This window comes from Callionymus lyra, chromosome 8 (genome assembly GCF_982586985.1).
Source record: "Callionymus lyra chromosome 8, fCalLyr1.hap1.1, whole genome shotgun sequence".
NCBI lineage: Eukaryota > Metazoa > Chordata > Actinopteri > Syngnathiformes > Callionymidae > Callionymus > Callionymus lyra.
In genome coordinates this window covers 6,041,916-6,047,915 of record NC_141825.1, presented here as the reverse complement: position 1 = coordinate 6,047,915, position 6,000 = coordinate 6,041,916, and the positions used below count along the sequence as shown (strand labels likewise).

General features: G+C 40.6%; 1 long non-coding RNA gene across 2 annotated transcripts in view; it reads right to left on the bottom strand.

Moving 5' to 3' along the window:
* LOC148073474 (uncharacterized) overlaps window positions 1-6,000 on the bottom strand; it is a 29,304-nt gene continuing 23,304 nt past the window's right edge. For both annotated transcript variants that reach the window (XR_015712102.1, XR_015712101.1), the window contains one exon: window positions 1-1,515. This is a non-coding gene — a long non-coding RNA (uncharacterized LOC148073474). The remainder of the gene's footprint in view (window positions 1,516-6,000) is intronic.

Sequence of the window (6,000 nt, the reverse complement as noted above, 5' to 3'; positions counted from 1 at the left end):
AAGTCACAACATTTTTGGCAGCTTTTATTATTTTTTTAAAATATATTTTGATTATCAATTCTTAAAATTGTATTTAATGTTCAGTTGTTTCGAAGTATATAACTACGGAATAAAATATAGGTTTTTAAATTTAAAATGTTTTTGAATGTCCAGCCTGTTGCTCAAATTTAATGTTTGATACTTAGGGGTGTTTATTATTATAAGTATTATTGATATACAGATAGCAATACTCTTTTTCAGGATACTGTATCGATATTAAAAGCATTGTAGTGTTTTTTTTAATTTTAATTATTTTAATTTTCACCATATATTGTTTTATGGTTAACAGTTCAATAAAGTGTGATTAAAATTCACAATTAACAAGCAAATATACACAGCTAAAGGAAAAGTTAACACCTGGAGATCCTGGCAATGACTGAGGACGAGAGGATACAGTGGACTGCAGCAGCTTTTAAAGCTGATGTTTGGACAAATTTTGGTTTGAAAGCAAATTAAAGCATTTACGACTTCATCAAGAGTCATATGGTCTGTAAATTCTGCAACACCAGAGTCAAGTACTCGACAATACTACACATATATACTTGTTACTACACTTTCACTGTATATCGTATCGTTCACCCTGCATCGTGATACGTATCGTATGGCCAGATTCTTGCTAATACAAATTAAACTCGCCTTAATAAATAAAAAGTAATTAATTGAAAACATTTAAAAAAGAAAAATGGGATTACCTTGTTATAAGTATTTAATGAAATGAAATGTTCATTGCAAATAAAGCAAAAGAAAAGAAAAAGAACATTCTCCACTAGATGTCCCTGTAGACAATAATCCGTCGCTGATGTTAACAACGGTAAACACTCAAAATAACTTTGGGTAAAAAGCGATGAAATGTGATTACACAAACGTGTTACCAGCAAACACAAGGTTGTTGATGGTGGCCTCGGCTCCGGAGACTCTTGACGTGTGACGACATTACAGTCACTTCAGGAAAGACAGTAAGTTGTATAGTTATCTGACAGGAAGGGTGGGACCCTAAAACTATACAACCTACTACCTCACCCCAAAGGACAGTCAGAGAAGAGTCCGTGCAGAGAAGCGTCGCCGACACACCTCCGTGAATACAAAACACCGGTTAAGATCCACACAAAGGAGCACGCACACAAACACACCCTTGTGTGTGTGTGTGTGTGTGTGTGTGTGTGTTCAAGAGAAAGTCGGGTCGACGAGTTCAGATGATGACGCGAGTTCAGCGAGTTCGTAAACAAATGTTCCCGGAGCGTTTAGACACGCAAATATAAACCTTCACGCTCTATTTTTACGCTTAGTCAGCAGTTCTTACATCCTCGTCATCATTTGAAAACTTATTGACACGAAGATCACGAACATGAGCTGAAATATTCAATAAAATATCTTCGTTTTAAAATATTTAGTCGTGTGGCGGTTCCGCCGTCGAAGGTCTCACCTGCTCAGGTGCTGTAAAAGGGGCGGAGTTTAGGATCATCGGCCTCTGGTCATCTGAAAAAAAACGAAAAAAAAACACGTGTCACCTTTGTCGAGAATAAAAAAAACCCTGAACACACACAATCCCCACAAAAACACCTGTGACCTAAATACAGTCTTCAGGTATTCTTTGAGACTGTGAGCGGAAGTTCTCGAAGGGCAAGAAGTCATAACAACAAATACTTTGAATTATAATGTCGACATTGCTATATATAACATTTCACACAAGTGTGTGCAAAATGGTTCTGAGTGTGTACAAGACAACAAGGAGGATCGTCAGAATCGATGAATGACCTTTTTTGTTCATCAAATCATTTAGTTTAAGTCAAGGTTAACTCACTCTTCGGTACAATATACAGTAGGTCTGTTCTGATTGGCTGTTTAATCTCAACACAAATACAACAAAAACACGAGTTTTGAGTCTGTTTTTCTATCCATCCATTTTTGTTTCATTGATTTCACTGACTCTAAAATAAAGAAATCAAAGTCTTCCATTTTATGTGTGTATCCTGATGAATTATCTTTAAACTAATGATTTTTTGTCATCACAAATTAGGGTCTAATGACCCCCAAATACAAACACCCCCTTAAGAATGAATCCAAGTATCACACTTACTTTATTAAAATAAGATTATACTTGACACTTTCAGATTTGCAGACTGGAAGAGCAAGCGAGATATAAATATTATTAAATATTAACGTCCGAGACCCTATTGTTAAACAATGGATTGGGGAAATAAAAATCTCTTAATGAACCTTATCAACAGTATCACATTTAAAAAAAACTGGTGCAATAGTGATACATACATCTTCAACGATTAGTCCAAACTCTGCTTCTAGTTCCTGAGAGACTGAGATACTCCCGACACATGTTCCCTCAAAGTTAACTTGACTAGTACAGTTTAGTGGAATGAGTTTTCTGGCTCAGATTTGATCATCCCGTCGTACAAACTAGGGATGCTTGAATGCCAAAGATCCTAATGCAACTAACAAAAGGCAACTGGATCCAAAGTCCTCTGAGAATGACGACCAAGAAGAATCAGGGTCTCCTTTAACTAGCGTGAGCACAACAAGATACCAGCACCAACTGTTTGAAGAGCAAGAGCTGTGTCTTTGAAGATGGTGTTGCTATCCCGGACGCCCTATCCAAGATCCTGGAGGAAGAAGCCTCGAATCAGGAACCTCCTTAAACTAAGCACTGTGTGAACCCTGGGTCTGTTCCAAGGCCTCTTACCAGTCGAGCAGAGACATCGAACATCTAAAGACTTCAAGAACCAGATCGGCCGACTTTTAGTTAACTACACAAACATCAAATTAACAATGAGCTCAATTCCGTCACCATAAGCCAAAGGAACGATTCACAAGTTCATCTTGCAGAGCTTAACAATTTGAAGGTGTTACACAACAAAGGTCCTACCTAGCAACACTCGTTCGTCAAATCTAATTTTGAAGTAACATTCCATTAGTTTAAATTAGAACCGGGAGGAGATGTCTGGGTAATGATGCGATGTGACCGGTTTCTAGGGCAGAATAGTTGCGGTTCTGAACCTGAACCATGGGCCGTTGAAGTGATGGCGAACCTTATTGTACAGAACGACCTCAGGTGAACACAAGACAGTTGTCCAAACACAACATTGTGTTTCATTTAAAAACCATGAAGATGATCCCGAGCAGGGATATAATCGGCACCACCAGTTGTCGGCTTCAACACTTCCCTGACATTCAGTGTTTGCAACGACAACAATTTTAACGTGCGTTCCATCATCGCGCCGCACTTACTCTAAATACCTCCCCGCTAAGAGCTCGTCCACACAAGGCTTTCTCTGCAAACTCAGCAAGCGTGTGAAACTGATCTGGGCCCTTTAGCTTTGCATTTCCATTAGTCGTTTGCACGAACCCAGGTGCTAAGACCCGAAAAAGATTATCAAAAGATTTGCGAGGATGTAACAAACAGAAAACTGGCCACAGCCTGGAACAGATTCACACAGTTAATGAGGTAAAGTCACATGAAATTAATCCGTTGGATCCAAATATCACACAGCAGAAGCCTTTAAAAAGCCACTTTAGTTCCATCACACTTCAGCCTAAGTGCTTTAGAGCCAATCGATGGACTCTAAAATCCAGATTTTGGTGATAGCGGGACAGACTGACGAGCTGTAATGATGAAACCGGAGATCGAGCCACAGAGCAAAGCCACAAGTATTATTTTTCTGGTTAGAATCGCTTCTTTTTGATACATGTTGTAAACATCTCCATTGCGGCTTCTTCGTCGATGGTAAGTGAATATGTTGCTGTTGCCACAGGAAGCAGAAAATGTAACAGTGTATCGATTTATGGCTGCACAGTTTTCACAGGGTTGATTTTGTGGTGAAACGTGAGCGAGATATGAAGAAGGATATAGAAGGACTGTGAGCTTCTGGCATTAGACTTGGATAAGGAAGGACATAAATTTCATTTCTAGAAGGTTCGCTACATATTTAACTGGACTTTGCCCATCAAACTAGCGACATTTCCTACCATGACTTATTTACCATACAATCTTTTTTTCCTGTACATTCGTTTGGCTTGAGGACCCTTTAAACCACAGCACATGATGTGGCCCCTTATTGAATCTAACTGCCCATCCTAGAGCACCACAGCGTCAAAACTATGAATCCCTTCATTATGTCTTTGTCCGGACACCGTTAACCCTTTTATAAATGTCGGTTTCCATCGGCTATTATCGTCGTACGTTACTTGCGGATCCAGACTTGGCTCTTTTTTTTGTAATCAAAACTTGGACAATGGGCTCAGAGCCTTTTGTCCGGAACTCAGGATGTGCCCGTCAAGTGTTCGAGCTTCCCCTCGTGGTTCCGCCTGTGTGCTACATGAGCGATGAGGAATGTAAACTGTTTGTCAGTCAACATGTGTTTTCCCCTTCATGTACAGACTAAAGGGAGACATGCCAACCCCCCACCATCACCCCCCCACCCCCAACAGGTCCTCGAGGGCATCACAGCCAAAATGACCCTTCTATTTATACCGGCTCCGGAGAGGGATACAGTGCGGGCGAGGAGGCGCGGTATAGCCAGGTCCCGTTACACATGCCAGGGGGGATGGCTGGGGCGAACCGCAGGGGGATTCTAGTCAAAGTCAGACGGACTGACCTCGCCATCACCTCTGAGTGGGGAAGATACCGAGCTGTGTGTATGCGACGATGTGTGCACAGAGACGTTATCTGTAAGTGCTAACCGGGGGGCGTAGCAGAGCGTGTCGGCTTACTCGCGTTACGGTCGGACGGTGCAGGGGTCGGAGGGTGAACCGTCGTAGCCCTCGATTAGGAAGAACTTACAGATTTATTTGAATAAATGATAAAGAATGATGGTTGGTGGCAGCACTGTTGACTTCAAGTGATGGATTCAAACTTCACTCATGTTCTACTCTCTTGTCAACTAAGGGTTAATTTCAGAGTAATCGGTTCTTTTATAGACAAAAATGTTTGTTCATTTTAATCTAGCGACTGGAGCTCAGTTGTCTTTGTCTTCATCTTTGTCCAAAAAGACACTTAAAAACATCAGCATCATGCCTACTCCAAGTGTCATGTGGTCAACATATCTTACAGTGACTCAAGGGAAACACCAGGAAACTTAATCAAAAGCTATGTTTGAAAAAAAACAACCTATGACCATCTTGACTTCTTTGTAGTTTATTTTTAGCCCTGGTGCATTAGCTTGTTGCCACAAATGTGAATCTACTTTTTAAATACGAGCAATAGGCAAAGTCCAGGTAGAACATTAGTCATTAGTTAAGTGACGTTGTCTTCTTCCTCGATAATGCCAGAGAACCTTAACCTTAATGCAGCATTAGGAATTGTTACTTGTATAGAAACAGTCTGAAAAAACGCTGAATGACTGAATCTTTTTCAAGGTAACTTGTCGCACGTATAAATAATTCACACCCTTGCCTGTCACTCTGTGACTCAAGGCTCTTTATAAACATGTACAGGTGATTCAGAGCCGGTTCAAGCAGAGCGAGATGAACCCCGGGCGGCCCCCTCGGCCACGTCTGTAGAGTTAAAAAAAATGACCCCAATCATTGTAATGACAGGGCACACAGCAGGAGTCGCCCGGCGCTGCCAGCTGCTTCTCATCTCCCTCGCACGGTTTACAGTCACATGTAAAGGATCACACACATACATGCTTACTTACATGTGAACGCGCCACAATACGTTAAGGGATGAACAATGAGCGACTTTGTTTGTTGCAACAACCTTAAAATAATTTCCAAGAGGTTTATTTGGCACACTAATGGTGACCCTCGGGCGTGAAATGAAATGATTTTTACAATCTCTATGAATCTGAATCATCCCTTCAGTATATTTATACTTGCAGTTGTGTTGGTTAGACAAGATGTAAAACCCATATTTACACAACATTGATATCCTAGAAGGCCAAATTGGGGCGTAGATTTTTCTTTCTTGTTTCTACTAGAATCCAAAAAGAACATTTTTAAATAGGTTTT